Source organism: Colobus angolensis, unplaced genomic scaffold, assembly GCF_000951035.1.
Source record: "Colobus angolensis palliatus isolate OR3802 unplaced genomic scaffold, Cang.pa_1.0 Scaffold26, whole genome shotgun sequence".
In the NCBI taxonomy this organism is placed as follows: Eukaryota; Metazoa; Chordata; class Mammalia; order Primates; family Cercopithecidae; genus Colobus; species Colobus angolensis.
Genome location: NW_012115821.1, coordinates 16,503,630 through 16,522,551, shown reverse-complemented (window position 1 = coordinate 16,522,551; position 18,922 = coordinate 16,503,630). Strand labels below are relative to the sequence as shown.

Genomic DNA, 18,922 nt, shown 5'->3' with positions numbered 1-18,922 from the left:
ATGTCACTGCTATTGGTCACTTTAAAATGTCAAATAAGAGAAAGCACTTTTATAACTATGAGGTTTTATACAAATTTTTATTTTGTATAAGAATTATTCTTATCTGGAATGATATAACATTATTATTCTTATCTTGGATAATCATAAAACAATGATTCAACCTTATTTAGCCCATTACACTGTTAAAATATCTAGTACTACTAGAATTTCCGATCATCTAGCATAGATAATTTTCCATATTCATCTGGCCCTACCATGATGATAGCATACCTCCACCTCCTCCTCTCCCCTGCTTTTCTGACCATGTGTACATTTCTACATATTAAAGAAGAATTTCCTGGTCCCTTAATCTTTAAGTGAAGTAAGCTCTACACTTCCAGGACTCGTTAGAAAGCACCTAAGTGGGATGAGTGGGGTGCGTGGACCATGGAACTGTGCACAAACACAAGCCCACAGTCAAGTCCTGCATCTACAACAGGCAGACTTTGCTCCAGATGTGGAATAAGTGGGCCATCATATAATCCATGTCTAAAAACTGGGAAAATCCACTGGATTCTGTAAACTGTTTGTTGGCTGGATTTAAGAATGCAGGAGCCTGTAGTTAGTTATCAGTTCTGTTCTGGTACCATTGAGGCTGAAGTGAATGGTGCCAAGAGCATTTCAGGAGACAAAGGTGTAATTCAGATAGCTTACAAAAAAATTAAAAAAAGAACAAAGACATCCCTGGTGGCAGAAGCTGGCTCACCCTCTCTCCCAGCTGATTTGGCGAAGTCCCTGTTCTGTGGACTTTCACATCAGAGGCTGAAGCCCTCCTAGCCCTCTGCTGGCTGCTGTTCAGTAAAAACACCATCCCATTCCATAATTTTGATCATTTTTACTTCCTCAGTTAATGAAACTTAAAGCATGTTTTCAGAGATGCTAAGGGGCAGAAGTCCATTTTGGCTGAGGTCAGTCTTGGCAGGAGTCAACTCTTCTTTTCCTAAGGTTTTATATTCTTTTAAAAAATCATATTATTTCAAGTATTGAAATAAGAAAACATTAGATTATGCAATGGAAAGTGGCTCATGGTTGCTGCTACAGATTTTCATGTATATACTTTTAGTTGTATTAAAAAGCTTAACTCTAAGCTGGAGTTTTAAATAATATTTTCCAGGCTCAATATCTCCCTGAAAAATTCCAAGCCAGTTCTGGGAGCCTCTTTCATTGTGTATCTTATTTTTTTTCTAAATCCTTTCTTGTTATAAACATATAAATTATTCCTAATACCACTATGAGGGAAAGGTAATGCCAAACATTTTATATCCAGTTACAGTTGACCAACGTGAATGTAAACAATGTCACTATACAGTTTGGAGATAGCCTTTCTAATGGCAGCTTGGGAAAAATGACTTGGGTTAGTAGCCAGTTTTCATTGGCTACATGTTAAGGAGAATGTGAAAATGGAGGAAACAGGAGGTCTCTAGCCTTGCTTGGTGGGGAACCTATTTGTCTTAAGGCAAACATAAGGTTAGGAGTCAAGAATGTTGTGGTAGAAGATTATCTATTATTGCCAACTTACGGAGATGACATTTTGGAATCTCCTTTTCTCCCCTCCCTCCATACAAATGACAGCTTTCAGCAGAACCTTCCAGAACTGTTCTGAGCTTTTAGAAAGACTCCATCTGTTTAATCATCAAATTCTTTTTATTCACCATTTGAATTTTTTTTGGTTATGGGTTCCATATGAAACCATTCTTCTGTCCCCCCTTCTTTACCTCCCCAAATTCTTTTACCACTCAGATCACAGTCTTAGTTGAAATGACCCTCCCTCCTGAAAGCATCCCTCAACCCCATGACTCCTTCTCATCTGGAAAGCCCCATGACACCCAGGTCTTTGGTCTTTCCTTCCCAGAGCACTCACCATCCTGCATTGTAATTACCAGCTTACCCCCCAACTTCCTTATTAGAGTGTGAGCTCAACTAGGCAGAGACCATGTCATTAGGGCCAGATGCAGCACCCTCTCATAGAAGATGCCCAGTAACTATTTGTGGAATTGCACAGAGAAAGAATGCACATTATCCAAAGGAGATGAGTCTTCAAAATCCATCACAAGAAGAAGAGAAAGGGGAACCGGCACTTTCACACAGAGGCATGAAGATTCTGTAGCATAGAGTGTATTGGCAAGAGGAAAAGACAGGAGAACTGTCCTAAACACTCGAGGGTTGTGAAAAACTGAACACTTCAGTGGCCTCAAAAAGCAATTGCAAAAGAACCAAAGAACCAGGGAGTGAAATGATAATGTTGTTATAGTATAAAAAAGAGCACTTTTTTTTTTTTTTTTTTTTAGATAGGGCATCACTCTGTCACTCTGTCGCCCAGGCTGGAGTGCAGTGGCATGATCTCCGCTCACTGCAACTTCCGCCTCCCGGGTTTAAGCGATTCTCTTGCCTCAGCCTCCCGAGTAGCTGGGACCACAGATGCCTGTCACCATGCCTGGCTAATTTTTGTATTTTTAGTAGAGATGGAGTTTCATCATGTTGACCAGGCTGGTCTCAAACTCCTGACCTCAAGTGATCCTCCCGCCTCAGCCTCCCAAAGTGCTGGGATTACAGGCATGAGCCACCACACCCGGCAGGGTAGACTTTTCGAGAGACAGAGTTCTCTGAAGAAGGAATGAGTTCCCTCAATGTTAAGTAGATTTATTAAGACTTGCTAAGTAGCAGATCTATGCTAAGTGTTTTACATGTATCAACTCATTTAATGCTCAGAAGAATCCCACAGGGGAGGGAATGTGATTTACACACTTGGCCAAGGTCACAGAGCCAGTAGAGCAGCTTTAGGGCCAAGATTCAAATCAAAGTCATCTGATCCCCTGAAGCCCGGACACTTACCCTTGTGCTAATGCATCCCTCATCACCCCAGTGCTCAAGCAGATACTAAGAGACCCCTTCCCAGGGGTTAAGGAGCCCAAAGAGTTAAGGAACACCACCAGATGAGATTACAGAGCAGAAACACTGTTTCCATGACGACATTTAATTGTCACCTCTCAGTCTTCCTTGGCTCAAAGCCAACTCTCAACAGAACTGTGATGGACACAAAGTCTGTTTTGGGATGGGACTATGGCCTTCACATTTCTCATCCCATTTCAGATACCTTCTCTCCCTAGCTTCCATTGGAGCCAGGGCTAGAATGCTGCTCAAGTTCCTGACCCAGCTGTTGTAGCGTTTTGAATCAATCCTCTCTAGAGCAAACAGATTTGAAAGTCAATTCAAGCCCTAGATAAAAATCCCATGGTTACTTAATTGAAGGATATTTGGATATGGAAGCCACCCCACTGACCCTGCAAATCACCAAAGTGGTGTCAAGGTTGGACGTACAATAGACATTCAAATAATCAATACTGGAGTAAGCTCCCAGAAAGCTGGGACTGAGCCATGACTGGATCAACATCTAGTACAGTGGGAGGTCCTCAGTTATTGCTCAATAAATGAGAGTTGAATTAATTAATCCTCCAGAGTGAGCAACCATGAAGAAGTGAATTTTTTCCCAATAAAACAAGTGGTTTTGGGGGTAAGCTGATGTGATGCTGATGTGATCCTTAAGAAAAACAGTGCAAGAAGCTGAGCGGCTTATGTTCAGACCTCACCAGAGATTCAGGTGTTTAATTTCCCTACAAAGAAGGCTTAATCTCAGTTTCATTCTCTGCAGAAAAGCTACTATTAATCAGGATCCAAGAACCCTTAGGTGTAGACACTGTGGCCACTGATCAGTTCAAGCTCACACTCTGAAAGCTGTTTCTTCAAAATCCGGAAGAGGCACCATTCAGCCAAGAAGTTGAAAAGAGACAGGAAATCCCTTCCATTTATATGAAGAAATGTCAATAATCATAAAGAGACAACAAAACTCTAACCAAGATGTAATTATGTCAGCCCTGGGACATCAAGACTTAAGCAAAATCCTCAAAGAACAGAGCCAAAATCAATTAAGGAATGTGTCAGTGGTGTAAATCCTTCTGATGACCCCATATAATACCACCAAATGGTCCATTTTGCTGTTTTACAACAATATTTTTTTTTTAATTAAAATCTAAGCCTTTCATATTTGGGTGCCAGAGGGTTTCACCTCTATGGGGAAAAGTCTTCGTTAGAATTCTCCTCTACTTTAAAAAGTTTGTAATTTGGTGTCAAGATGTTTATCTGAAAAAATAATGTTTATACTGAAATATTTATGGATGAAATGACATAATGTCTTAGTTTTGCTTCAGATAATATAGGGATGAGGCAGGGAAGTGGGGAATAGAAAGGAAACAGGACTGGCAATGAGCTGATAATTGCTGAAATTGGATGGAGGTCATGTGGGGGTTCACTTTAGTATATAATTGACATTTTAAAAATTAACAGTTATTTACCCAAACCCATTGGCCCAACAAAGAAGAGATGGTGTTCCTAGAATACTCTACTCCATTCCACAGAGGCATCTGCTGCCTTTGGAGGAAGAGAAACAACTACTCATCAACACCAGACTCACGGTCATACCTCATTTGAGGGCTTGTATGTTTCTCTCCACATATCTGCATGGATGCCAGGCTTCCATGCAGGCTTCTCGTGGCACTTTCTAAAAAAAATAGGATTTACTAGGGGATTGTTAATTACTTAAAAGTCTCTTCTCCAAATATAGGCATTTGAGAAATTCAGCTTTGCAATGGGCAGTTAGCTTCAATAGAAAAGCCTTCTCAACAAATGAAAGCCTGCAAAGGAAAGTTTCATAGCTCTTTAGGAAATAGTTCTCCAGAAATTTGACAGGCAATGCCCAGACATGAGAGTAGATTATAAAAGGTTCATATTGGAATCAGTTGCATAGAACTGAAAAGGTATATGTCCCCAGAGAAAAGAAAATGGCTCTGAGTGATGGCCAAGTGTCTAGGCTACCCCACCAAAGGCTGAATAGTAGAAAATGCTCTTCTCTAAGCTTTCTGAATCTACCTGGTCTGAGCCCATCTGCCTCCAGAGGTGCTGGGCATGAGCCAGTGTTAAAACTCTACTAGTGCCACTAATACACTGGCTCAAGGTCCATGATATTTCAGGAAAGAGTTGGGCCACAGGTCCAAGGTGAGAAACAACAGACAGACACAGGCTAGGACTAGACCAGCTGTTCTCAAACAGGGGTGATTTTGCCCTCTAGAAGACCTCTGGTGGTAATGTCTGGAGTGATTTCTGACTGTCACAACTGGGGGAGGGAAATTGACACTGTCATCTAATGAGCATAAGCCAGGAATGCTACTAAACACAGGACAGGCCCCACAAGAAAGAATTATCCAGCTCAATCTCAACAGGGCTGCACTGAGAAACCCTGGACTAGAGCAACAGTTGCCAAAATCATTCCCCCACAGCTCTCCTGCATGCAATGATGAAAGTGTTGAGGGGAGCCAGTGCAGAGTGGGCAGGAAGAAAGGAAAAAGAGGGCCATTCTTCTAGTGTGCCCACATCCAAATGTATTCTCCTCACAGAAGCCAGAGGCAGGGCGGTGCCATTGTCAAACACATGGCCAAACCACAGGACAATCCTGACAGGTTCAAATCCCACCTTTGCCATATGACCCAGGACTAGTTAGTTACTTAATCTCTCTGAGCCTCTGTTGCCTGAAATGTAAAATAGAGATGATAACAGTACTTATCTTGGAAGGCTGTTGTGAAGATTACATGAGTTGATATATATATATATATAAAAAGATCTTTACACTGTAGTTATTTGTTATTCTTTTCAAAACACAACCCAGTCATGTCATTTCCATTCCATGGGTTTCTGCTTTTCTTAGGATAAACATCAATAATCTGACCATGGCCCCAAGGCCCTGGGTAGTCTGGCCTCTGCCCACCTCTCCAGCCTCAACCAACCTAGTTTTCCCCTTTGATCTCTATGTTCCAGTCACACAGGCTGCCACTGAGCAAACAGAAGGCAAATCAGTCCTTCTGCCACAGGGCCTTTGCACAGGCAGATCCCCTCTTATGGAATAAACTCCCCCTGACCCTACCCACCATCCCCACCCCTTCCCCTAATGTGGCTCCCAAACACGTCTCAGAGTGCCTTCAGGAAGCTTGGGTCCAGGGACCTCTCCTCTTTCATACACTTACCCAGTTGTCATTCTGCATTCTGATGTCTCATGCTTTGACTGGACATTAGACTGTTAACTAGGTACTCAATAAATAAATATTTGTTCATTCTCTCAAGAAATAACTGACTTCCCAGCATAATTTGTTTTATGAATGAGTCAGTGACTAAACAAATGACTGAATCCTTGAGAAGGAGCGCTTAGCTTGCCTTACGTCCGTCTAGTGTGTTGCATTAGAGCAGTTGCAACAAAAAGCTGCAACTGCCTTCAGCTTCCTGGAAACCAAAAATGCTCTGAGTTTGCCTCCAAGAATGCTACCCATACCTTGGAGGCAGTTGAGTTGTACTTGATCAGGGACTCCTAGAATATTCTCTTTGCTTCTGTCTCAATAAACTCAGTCAAACCAACTTTCCGTAGGCTGAAGAATAAGGCGGGGAGACTTTTCTTTGTACATGGAAGGAGTATGGGGCTGTTTTCACTTGACGCGAAACTGAGACTGGCTCTGGGAACCCCAGCCCCACATCTTTCTAAGGTAGGAGCAGCAGAAGTCATTCATGTTGAAGGGTCATTTGGAAGCCATTTCTCTTTACAAAACCACAGAATGGTGGTTTTGTTTTAGTGCTTTGACTTTAGTATCAATCAGCTTATTTTCCCGGAATTTCTTAATATGGGAAATGTAAACATTTTCGAACAACATATTCTAACACTTGTTAGAATGATTTGTTAGAATGATTTAACAATGATTTAACAAATCTTTAAATGATTTAACAAATGACTGTTAAATCATTCTAACAAATCTTATGTATTTGACCGTGGCATCATGGCCTTCCCCACTGTGCTGGTCTAAGTCCTGAAAGCAACAGAATTCGACACAGATGATTCCAACGAGGAGACTTCAATGGAGAGGCTACAGAAGTAGGGGTGGGCAGGGTTAGTGAAAGAAATGAGACCTTGAGGCATCCAGACACTAGCAACACTGGACAGCCATTACCACACATCAGGCTGAAGGGCCAAAGGGAGGAATGAGTCAATCCCAGGGACACTGGGAGCCATGAATGGGCACTGCTGAGAGGGAGCTATAGTCATGGAGAGAAGCTGCTATGGCCAGAGATGTGGCCCCAAAGCAAGAAGGGAAGCAGGAGAAAATTCTCTAGATTTTTTTTTATTCTGCCTCTCCCATTTCCTGAAGTGCCTCTTACTGGCCCCAGACCCTCCCCAGAGTCAGCCAGCAAGGGAACCCCAGTGATGCCGCTCACAGGGGTCAGTTTCCAGGAAAATGATCAGGAGAGGGGAAGCAGAGAATAACCACTGGACCTACCCAATCCCACACTGCCTTATAATAAAGCATTAGTTGACAGGAGCCTTGAAAATACATTGAAGGGAACGTTTTCCAAGAAAACTTCCAGAGGCAGAGCCAGGAAGAGAAAGAAGCTCCAAGCTCAGGGCTCAGTGAAATGAACACAAAAACACCAATTTCAAAATAGAGTGGAAAGACAGCAATTGAACTGTTATCATAACTGCATGCTGGCACTGGCTGCAGTGCACTCTGCAAATGTCTTCAAGTAAGTGAAGCATCAGGGGTAAGGTAATAACAGACTCTCAGAGTTGGCCTCAGCTTCCTGCAGGTTCGAATTAAGATCCCAGGGAATTGGCTTAACCAAAAGATCAAGTCAAACACTGCATTTCAATTTTCACAATCTGTTGGTTCCCAAATTCCGTGACTGGAAAACAAAAGACTCGTCCCACTTGACTGGCAGCTTGCCTTTGAGCTATAGTTCTCGATCGCTTTGCTCCTGGAAACTGAGTGGTCTCCCTTAACACATCTCATTGCCCAGGCAAAATTGCCAGGGCCAGACTCTCCTTTTCTGCCCCCAAACTCACTCACACACGCACACTCTCTCTCTCACCCCTCTTCCCACATGTTTGGTCTGCTTTGGTCTGCCTCCTGCCCAAAAGTCAAAATTAGAATCTAACAAGACAACCATTATGTTGAGAAAATGCGGAAAGCATGTTGAACCCCTGTGCTTTGTAAAGCACCAGAACAGGGATAGGAAAGGGGGAAAAAAAAGACAAAGAGGAGAGAGAAAGATGGGGGAAAGTGAAAAGAAGGAAGAGAGGAAGGAAAAGAAGAAACAGGAGATGGAGTGGAGGAGAAGAGAGTGGGTAAGAAAGGGGGAAAGGAAAAAGAGGCAGCCAGCAAAAAGCAAAATATAATTTTCATCAACATTCATTCATTCATTTGACAAACATTGAGTATTTAGGAGAGATCAAGAACATTCAAAGCCCACCTCCATGCTATTCCTCCCTTAAAATCCTCTAAGTCTTCATTGACTTGGATCCTTTTGTAATAGCTCTTTCCAATGAGGAAACCAATCTTGATGTTTACCCTCTTCATCCTTAGGGTTGAGACTTTGCTTGATAATATTTGGACTGGATTTTACCAAGGCAAAGAAAATGTTACAGGGAGGCAGAGAAACCCTACGAACTGGGATTTGCCCAAGACCTGCCCTTCAGAGTTGAGGCAGGCATCTGGCATCCAGGCAGCAGTTGGTTTCCCTTGGATGCCCACATGCCCTGCACTGGCATAGATTGTCCACCTCACCAGTGTTCTCATTTCTCTTCTATCCTTTCTGCTCTAAATGAACACTGTAAGAAGTGTTTCCCTAGAAAAAGATCTGGCTACCCAGAGGGATGCTGTGAAGAAAGGAACAAATGCAAAGGAGAGACAGAAGTGGAAAGAGAGTAAAGGGGCTGTTATACCTGTGCATCAATTTACAGGACCAGCCTAACCCTTGAGGACTGTCCAATTTCACACTCTCAATTTAAAGTTGGGCACACTGTGGACCAGAAAGAACCACAGGTTAAAGAATGATGGAATTCTGGAGCTAGACAGGATTGTGTTGTCTGCCAAGCAGCATGCATTGATGGAACAGGTCTTTCGGATCCCAGCCAGGGTTTACATCTCATAGGGAGCTCCATCCCCTGAGGATTTGAATCTGAGAACTGTCAATTCCACTGGGGACCTACATGGTGAGCTGGTCTTTAATGCCAAGAAAGCAAGCCAGAATCAAGAGGTCAAAGTCATCTACACAGAATGGGAAGTCCCCAGGCCACTACAACCTCTATGCCTGACCATTGTGCTGAATGGGAAAATACATCCTGTGTGAATTCCATGTGAAAATAAGTCAAGTTAAATCAGAGATGAGACCCTACAAAGCTCTTCTCTCTTCCCCAGTTTAAGAAACACCAGTCTAAAAAATGAGGCTAGTTACAGGTTTTTCAACCTCAGGACCACTGGTATTTTGGGCCAGAACATTCCTTGTTGTTGGGGCTGCCCTATGTGTCGCAGGATGTTTAGCAGCCTCCTGGCCTCTACCTACTGGATGCCAGTGGCACCTTCCCTCCAGTTGGGATGACCAAAAATGTCTCCAGACCTTGCCAAATGTTCCCCTGAGAGGTAAAACCACCCCTAGTTGAGAGCCACGGCCTCAGAGAATCACTGAATATTAATGAAGTCATCTGAGTCCACAGGCCTGTTACCAGATGGAAAGACCAGGTCAGGTGTATCTGGGCTCAACCAACTACAACTGGCAGAGTCAGGCTATGAACTAGGGTGCTCAGGGCTCTGCTCACTGCACCAATAATTCTTTTTCTTTTCTCTCTCACTTTTTTTTTTTTTTTTTTTTTTGAGACAGGGCCTCATTCTGTCACCCAGGCAGGAGTGCAGTAATGCAATCACAGTTCACTGCAGCTTCAACCTCCCAGGCTCAAGAGATCCTCCCATCTCAGCCTCCTGAGTAGCTGGGACCACAGGTATGCAACACCATGCCTGGCTGACTTTTTGTATTTTTTTGTAGAGACATGGTTTTGCCATATTGCCCACACTGGTCTCGAACTCCTGAGCTCAAGTGATCCACCGGCCTCAGCCTCCCAAAGTGCTGAGATTACATAAATAATTATTCCTTCAGGATTTGATGTGTGATTCCTCTGTACTCTCGGCTCCTTAGTGTTTCTTTGTGTGATGTGGCTGCCCTGTCCCTTGCCTCAAGGGGTTAAATCTGGCAACGCCCCCTACAGCATTAGATCAGGTACTGCTCAGAATTCTTTCAATACGTTGTGGCTCTTGGATTAGAAGAAAGGGCCAAGACTGCCTCCTCTGACTTGCCATCTTTTAGGAGGTTGGAAGGCCTGAATTTTTTTTCCCTTTTTTTAATGGGTGACCTTCCGTAGCCCCTATGCGGCTGCTGTGAGGATAGAGATAACATGAAGTATGGTGCTTGGAATTATTTAAACTCTATGATTCACAAGCATTTAGATTATTTAACTGCTGATTATGATTATTTAAGCTGAAAGACTATACTTCTCTAGCTCAGAAAATGTTTGTATTTCCATTAAAAACCACCAGGCTGAGGGCCTTTTTGACTGACATTTTTCACTATTAAAACTATACATACAGCGCATGTTTTTGGCCAGAAGACAGTGTGTCCCTTATTTTGTTTTAAGATAAGAAAGCCAACTTCAAAGGCCTTCTCCAACTAGTTCTCCTCAGGCCCCCTTCCTCCCACCACCTCCCCATCCTGCTGTCCTCCTGCCCCAAAGAAGGGAAGAAGCACCTATCTGCCCACTGCTTTCTACTATTTAACGAAAACTGGTGCCACTGTTCCCACACTTGAAATTCTTACACTGATATCCCAAGTTCTTCATTGGGAGACAGTGCTCTCAATGGCTAAGACTGTGAACTATAATGTCAAACAGACTTGTATTTGAGTTCCACATATATGAGCCTCAGTGTTTCCATCCACAAAATGGGGGCAATAATACTCCCCGCCTCACAGGAGGTGACAGCACTATCTGGGTGAAGTACTTAGTCCATGGAATCAGCACTTAATAAGTGTTCACTGGTAATATTAATCCCATCACCCAAAGTCTGCATGCACTAAATAGTATATATGCCTGGGCTAATTTAATTCTCTGAAGACATTTTGATCCAAGATAGTACATTCCTCAAGGCAAGGATGAACTTTTACCTGACATGCAATTTAACTCATCCCTGCTTGGCTCATATATTTAATAACCTAAGAATTTTACAAAAAATAAATGCCTAAAAATTCAGGGAAAATTCTGCTGTGGATGTATTAGCGCAGTGTCCTAAACCATGCAGTAACTTCCTTTTTTCTTTCTTTCTTTTTCTTTTCTTTTTTTTGTTGGTAGAGTTTCTGCATTCAAATTAAGTTTCTCAAGGGAAGGAACGAAAAAGATCCCAGCATTTCCTAAGTATCATCTATGTGACAGGGCATTTATTTAGTGGAATTACATACAGGAGGGGTCTTGGAGATTGCCTTTGCCTTTCACTTGGGATGAAAATGTCCTCTGCAGCATGCAGTTCTCACATCTAGTAAAATATAAGCTCCACCAACAGAAGGATTTTTGTTCATAGAGTCCTTTCTGTTCACTAAGAACAGGGCTTAGATAAGTGCCTAGGGCTTAGAACAGTCCTTGCACATAGCAGATGCTCAGCAAATATTGAATAAACTGTGAAATGACTCAGATGTCAATGGATGGGATGTGTAACTTCAAGGACAGGGAGGTTTCTTTCTCATGTCTCCTTTCTGATGGTTGGAATAGGGATTGTTGGATAGCTGGAACTGAAGCGAAAGTCTCACACTAAGAGGTGCAAGCAAATGCTAAAAAGGGCAAAATGTCAAGACAGAAGGAACATGAGTCCCTAGTGATTACAAAGCTACTTGTATGAGCTTCTGGAATGTGGGGTTTTCTGATTCTTGCATTTGAAGCTAACTAGAACATTCCTCTATTCTAAAGTTATTTTCTTTATAGTTAAGTTTTACTTACCCACTATAAGTTTTATGTTCAGCATCGTTTTTTTGTCGTTTTGTTTTGTTTTTGCTGTAGACTATAAGCCATCAACTTCAGAGTTAAAAGAAGGAAACAGAAATCTGGAGTGGTAAGCAACCCGTCCATTTATGTCACTGCCTGCAGCTAAAACCAAACTTGATTTTGAGTGAGTCGTTTTTTGTGACATTTATCCCTTCCCTCTCTGCTACCTGTCCTGAATCAGTACATGTAACTCAGAAAGCTTCATTAGGCTTCATCAGTGTTCTAGCTGATTTAAATACCTGTTGGAACTGAGCAGGTAGTAAAGAGAAACAGATGACAAATAAGACATTCTAGGATACATTACCATAGTATTTAGTATTTTTTTAATTGGGCATGTTAAAGTTTTTCTAAATAAACTACTGGTTAAAGAAAGAATAGTATTATAGCAAAAAAAAAAAAAAAAAGAAAGAAAGAAAGAAAGAAAGAAAGAAAGAAATTCTTGAATGGAGAAGGCCAAATTGTAAATTACAGACAGGATTAGTGTATGCTAACTGTAATGGATGTAAATAACATATTAATATATGTATAGCCTTTTGTGGATTAAAAATCACTTTCTCATGAATTTATAATCTCAGTCAATCCCCATAGTATCTCTGTAGGCTAGCACAACCCTCTTGTTTATTGAGTTTATCAATTTTAAGTAACAATTGGCTTCAAAACTCTTCTCCCAGACTCCATTTATCCTGTCCAAATTGCTAGGCACTTAGGATTCCATCCTAAAAAAATGTGATTTGTCTTTTCTCATGTTGGCATGAAGTAAAAAATAAATTGATTTTATCATTTCTGCACCCTTGCTCTCCTTTGAAGGGTACTTACCTAATGAGTGGCTCTCTCAGAAAGGATCTTAGATCAAAGAGGCCAACAGGATAATGCCCTCGAATAAGCTGCTGCCTTACCTCACTGTAAATGTCCTAAAATAATCCAGTGTATACAAAGACTTGTGAGGCTATCTGGAGAATATGTCTAAAACCCAACAATACCCAGTAAATTAAGATGAATTGCACCATATCGTCAGATGAGTTAAAAACATAGGGGCCTGCTGAAAATGTTTGCATAAGCATAGGAAATCACCACCAAAAGTCTAAAATAAACATTTCAAAAAATGTGACTATTAAGCAACTATCAAAACCCTTATTCAACTTAGCATTTTATACTACATGAAAAATATCAATTAGGATGCCTGTCTACCTATTAAACTACTATAGTAGTTTAAATCATCCAAGCAAATGCACACAGATTTTTAAGTACTGTATCTCACAGCCCTCAATTTCTTTTAGCCACAGATTTCAACTCCACCTGCCATACATTAAATAATGGGGCTTTGGTTACTGGAATGTAAGCTTATTAACTGGCATTAATAAAATCAAACATAAAATGATGTTCTTAATATACTTTTAATAAAATCCTTTTAAATATGAGTAAATGTAACAAAACTGAACCATTATGAAATGTTTTAGCAAGAAGTTTCAGATATATTTTAAGTAAAAGAATAATCTTATACACAAGGAAAGGTGAATATTATGTACTATGAAAATATATGGTTGGGAACTGTTATTTTCTTCCAGCAGAGGAATAATAACCAGCAGTTAGAATACCAACCAATAAAGAACAGACTGAAGAAGGGTATTGCTGTGGTTTGAATATTTGTCCCCTCCTAAACTCCTATTGAAATTAGATCCCAGGTGGGGCCTACTGGGAGATCGGTGTTTGGGTTGTGGGGTGAATCCCTTGAATAGATTAATGCCCTCTCCCTTGTAGGTGAGTGAGTTCTCACTCTGCTAGTTTCCCTGAAAGAGCTGATTGCTAAAAAGAGCATGGCTCTTTCCCTCATCTCCACCTTGCTTCCTCTCTCCCCATGTGATCTCTACACATACAGCTTTCCTTTCCCTTCTGCCATAAGTGGAAGCAGCCTGAGGCCCTCACCAGAAGCAGATATGGCACCAAGCTTCTTGTACAGCCTGCAGAACCATGAGCCAAATGAACCATTTTTCTTTATAAATTACCCTGCTTCAGTATTCCTTTATAGCAACACTAAACAGACTAAGCCAGGAATGTTGAGGGAAATAATCCACACAAAATACAGTTGGCCTTCTGTATACACAGGTTCCACATTTGTGGATTCAACCAACCACAGATCAGAAATATTTTGGGGAAAAAATGCATCTACACTGAACATGTACAGACTTTTTCTCTTTCTATTATTTCCTAAACAATACAAATGTAACAACTATTTTCATAGCATCTACGTTGTATTAGGTATATGTAGGCAGGAGATGATTTAAAGTATACGATGATTTAAAGTACACAGGAGGATGTGCATGGGTTATATGCAAATACTATGCCATTTTATATCAGGGACTTCAGCAACTATGGATTTTGGTATCTAAAGGAGGTCCTAGAAGCAATCACCCACAGATACCAAGGGATGACTATACAATCAAGACTCTCCATTTGAATCAAATTGGCCTCAGTTCCTAAAAGTGTTCCCAGATTACAGGAAAGTACAACACACTTCCCATGTCCCTTCTTGCGCCAAATAACCAAAAGGGTCCTTACCTTAGGAAATGACTTTCTAAGTGGGATTCCAAACCTCTTGGGTTACATGAGAAACTACTTTATCTATGTATCTATTCATTTATTTGCTTATTTGTGTATTCATTTCCTTCACTCATTTTACTACAATGCAAGCTCAACAAGGTCACGTTTTTTCATCTAAAACAGTACCTAGCACATGGTAGATCATCAGTGAATATTTATACATTTTTTAACTAATCCATCCTTTCGTTTTTCAAATACTTTTTGAGTGCCTACCATGTGACAGATTCTCAATATCCAACATTAAAAGAAAATTCCACTGTAAATAAAATAAAATCACATCATGAGAAATCCTTACAATGGAAGAATCAGGCAATATTTATTCACTCTAAATCCAGTTGGCATTTAAAATAAGAAAAGCTAAAGAAGAATGGTAGGAGAAAATGTAGGTCAGTGTGGCACATATCCCAAAATGATATAACACAAAACAAAACTTTGGGTAAAAATTATACAGCCTAAGAGTGGATGTAACTATAAAAAGATAGTACCAGAGGTCACTGTGATGATTAAACAGTTCTGCATCTTGACGGTGGTGGTGGTGACACAAATCAACACATACGATAAAAGTGGATATAATTAAACACACACAAACACACAAGTGCATGTAAAACTGGAGAAATTGGAATAATGTTAATAGATAGGTAAAACTGGAGAAATTTGAAGGCCGGTAGATTGTACCAATATCAGTTTCCTCATGTGATATTGTACTTTAGTTATGCAAGATGTTACCAATTAGGGAAATGGTTGAAGGATATGAGAACCCTCTTTGTATTATTTCTCGCAGCAGCCTGACAATCCACAGGTATTTAGAAATATGTTAATAAAATAAAATTAAACAGCAGAATGCTTATCAAAACACTGGAACTGAGACAGATGCCCAATAATGACGTAAACCTATATGATAGTATATTGAGTAATTAAAAATAATACGATCCTATGTTTGCAACATAGAAGGTTGTTCACATTCACAAAAGAAGAGGGACTTGCAAATATGCAAGTACGGTCCAATTTTCTTTACAAAATAAGGAGCATTTGCAAAAGTATACACCAAAATGCCATCAGTGTCTCTCTCTCTCTCCATGTTAGGATCATGAGTAATTTTTTCATGTTGTTTCTCTATACTGCCTCTTTTTTCTTTTAAAATGAACAATATCACCTAACAAATATCTAAACAAATATCTATCTTTGGATGGGGTTCAGGTAAATTCTGTATAGCTCTGGAACAAAAACCAGGACAAATGGAAAGACATTTCAGTTCAACATAAGGACAAATGAGCTACCTGTAAGAGCCATGAAACATGAACCACCACCTTATGGGCCCATGGCCTGCCATGGGAATGGTGTTCACCAGGGCCTGGTGAATTCCTTATGAGTAATCCTGTGAATGGGAGACTGGCTTGTGCAGGCTGGGAGGTTGGACTCAGTTGCTTTCCCATTCTAAAACTGTGCCATTTGGTTTGCAACGAATTTAACAGATACAACCTCTTATTTCAAAGGCCCTTTTAGGTTTCAAAGCACTTTCACATGTGCTGGTTTATACTAATTTTAGTTTGCTACTTAAAAAAAGAAATCTTATCCCTATAAGAGTTCTATAGAGTAAGCAGGGCAGGTATTACCACCTCCATTTTACTGAAGAGAAAACTGAGGCAACCAGAGAGTGATGTTTAATGTTATGGGGTGAGACAGAAATGAGCTGTGAGATCACAGTTCCTTTCTCTTGACTCACAGCCCCACCCCTCTTCTCTCTAATACCACACAGCCTCTCCCTTCCCACCAGAGTTTGGAAACTGGGTAGACCTGACATAAAGATGCCTGTCTAAAGATGATGGGTGCCGGTTGAATGAAAAACCAACAATGCTTGGCACAGATGCTAACAACTCACCAACAACGATAATACCCATCTGACTGTTCCCACGAACTTACGTGGACTCGATCAATGTCAAGTAACCCGTGTGTCAATTCAGCTTAAACACTGTGATTGAACAAACCAGTGGCGAACTTGAACAGCCCAAGAGGCTGGTGCCTCTAGTTGAGGATCTCAGTCAATATACTTGCCCTGCATCTGAGTCCTCCCATAGTCCCAGGGCAGAAGCCCACAGGTTGGGCTTCTAGGCCAGTTAAATAGTGAATAGGGTCCATATCAGGCTTAATGAAGCAGGGCTTTGTTACTTTCACCAAAGGAATTAACACAGGAATTTTGTATTTATTTTGCAGTGGCAGCAGATTAAGCACTTCAGCAATAATGTGGCAATTCACCAAAAGAGGTCTTAGTTAGGTGCTATCTGAAACCATGAAGTTAAGTGGGAAAACATACACATGGAAAAAGTTTATATGTTTTAGAAAAATAAATCCAAATTTTAGATAAATGATACTCTTCACAAAGTATACTAAACAAAGGACATATTTTCATTGGCTGATAGTGCTATTTGCATACATATATCATTTTCTGTGTGCCAAGCCCTCTGCTGAGAACCCCTCCTCACAACCACTCCCATTCAAGTCATTACGGGAGGAAACTGGAAGTTTAGTGAGGTTAAGGGTATTTCTCCCAAGTCACACAGTCACCAGGTGGAAGCAACAGGATTCCACCCGGGGTCTGATGACTCACAAACCAGCATACTTCACCATTACTTGTTCTCTCAAAATGTTGAAAGTATATGCTCCTTTTATAAACAGGAAGTAATTAAAATTTCTTTATAATGGCATAATAAATCACTTCAGGAGATGGAGAGTTAACTTGAGAACAGTTGGAAAACAAGGAGAAAAACTAGGCTGGACTTGACACATAACACACAGGGAGGAAGAGGAGAGACAGGTGAACAGAAAATACGGGCTGATTGAATCAATGGACCCGTATTGCTAATGCACTAATACTAGCATTGGCTATTGTTAATAAATTATTTTTATTCTATACTACATTTATTATGGAAAGTAAAATGCAAAAATAAAAACATATGCTAAATTTTTCGAGGGTAAAACTAAGTCATAAGTTGAATTTCAGTATTTTTTTCTCCTTCATTCAAAAATCAAATCCAAAATGAAGGTGGAAGTATATGTAATTCCAAAATCTTTCTCTATTCTTGTATAAATCATAACATTCCACCTTGTTTTCTAGGAAATGAAGTTTTATTGGTCAATATCAGCAAGATGGAAGCCTTCTCAAATAAACCATTTTATGACCTTTGTATATAGATATTATAAAAAGACATAACTTTAGATTCTAACATGAAAACATTCATAAATGGACTTTCCATTTTGCATATTGCTGTTTCTTCAATTATTTAACACTACACTATACTTTTGGTCTTTCTCAGCTGAGTGTTTATACACATATTGACAGTTATAATTTTTCTGGGTGTCATTTAAATTCATACACATATTCCACAACTAATTACATAAGTTAATCTTTTAAACAACAGTAAATATTGGCAAACATCAAGATTTTATGTATGCTGTGCTTATAAACATGTATCCTTTCAACAGTGTTAATAAATTATTGATGAAGGTGATAATATCACAGATACTTAAAATACTTTTCTTCTTAGCTACACAAAATTCGGCCTCCAGTATTCAATCTAGTCACTCACTCAACAAACCATTGAGCACCTATCATATTCAAGACACTGTCGTAGGCAGCAAACAGTCACTGAGTACCTCCCATGTGCCTGGCACTGCCCTCAGCAGCATGATGACTACAGTGACTCAAACAGACACAAGTTCCAGTCTTAATGAGTTCACATAAATTCCTCGAGAAAATTAGATAGCAGAAATGGAGCTTGAGGTAGAAAACTAGTTTTGTCGTGGCCAGATGGCCTTAAGCAAATTATGTGAATCTCTCTGAGTCTCAGCTCCCTCAACTCTGAACCGAGTATAATAATACCTGTTTTTATTATATTATATTTGATTAGAAAAAAATGCTAGTTTATATGTGAAAAAAAAAAACCCTACTTATTCTTTGGTCTTGGAGAAACTGAGGTAGTTGATGAGGAATAAATGTTTTGTCCTCATTATTAAATCCTTCAAACTATTTCATTCCATGTTTTCCATGATCTAAGCTTTCTGCGTTTAATGCTAACCATGTGTAAGGCTTGCTGGGTCACCATAAGGTCACTTCCATACCTAGCCACCAATTTCAAAGTCTGTGTTACAGGCTTAAGATGCCGTAATTATGTATGTTTCCCCTTATTGTGGAGGGAAGTTCGATTTAAATTATAATTTAGTGATTATTTCATTTAAAAACACAGAGATGCTCCTTGTTGACTAGTTCTTTACAAACAGACCTATTGCAATTGATATTTATGAAAATCTCTCAGTAATTTTCTTTCCTATGTTGTTCCGTGATGA

At 40.2% G+C, this 18,922-nt stretch overlaps 1 protein-coding gene across 2 annotated transcripts in view; it reads right to left on the bottom strand.

Moving 5' to 3' along the window:
• ERC2 (ELKS/RAB6-interacting/CAST family member 2) overlaps window positions 1-18,922 on the bottom strand; it is a 987,567-nt gene that overhangs the window by 376,421 nt on the left and 592,224 nt on the right. The gene's annotated exons all lie outside the window — the stretch shown is intronic.